We start from the raw sequence: 919 nt of genomic DNA on the forward strand, positions 1-919 counted from the left end.
GTAAGAACGCAATAACATGCATATTAGCATATGACATTGGTAAAACTTCCAGGTATTTTTATTGTTTAAAAAATTATGAATCAAAGAACAAGAAAAATGGTCAGAATATAGATCCATCCCGCTATTAATTCTACAACAGCTTAAAATAAATTAAGCAGAGATAAGAGAAATATAAATCACACAAGTGAAAAGATATTAATCAAGTCAAGACTCAAGAATAGAGTATATGAAAAGATTAAGTATCAAATGAGAGAAATCTAAATCACACGAGAGGAAATATATTTGATACCTTTTGCCTTGCTACTCGACATCACTAGATTACATTGCGGCGTGCTATTCAAGATATTTGAACTAATTTAGTTTCAGTAGGAGCACCGTAACAAGTTTGGGAGTTAGAATTTAGGTGTTAATTACCTTTTGGCTTGTAGCCATTTTCATAGTCCCAAGGTTTAATGCATTATTATTTTTAACCTTTATATAAATATTTCATATATAAATTTACTCGGTACATTTTAATATTTTTCTGCTTATTTTCATAAAAATAAAAACATACCCTAATTCTTCCATACGATTATAGATTCATAAAAAATGATAAAAATCCTAATAATCGGTTCGGTTCAATCGATTCAGTTGATTCTTAAAGATCCATTAACATCCCTATAAAATACATATAAACATGAATAAGTTCATTCTCATTTTATTAGTCAGATTTTTGACAATTATAACCCATAATTTATTTATTTCTTTATTTTTGGTTAAAATATCAAACTTTATTTAACCAAGTATAATATTTACATCCCACTAACTCGTGTGGACTCTAGAGCTAGATCCTATACATCATCTCTACTATAAAAAAACTAATCAAGGATCAAATATTCAAAAACTGATCATAACAAAAATATTTGTTCTGCTAATAGTA

Source organism: Nicotiana attenuata, unplaced genomic scaffold, assembly GCF_001879085.1.
Source record: "Nicotiana attenuata strain UT unplaced genomic scaffold, NIATTr2, whole genome shotgun sequence".
Classification (NCBI taxonomy): domain Eukaryota; kingdom Viridiplantae; phylum Streptophyta; class Magnoliopsida; order Solanales; family Solanaceae; genus Nicotiana; species Nicotiana attenuata.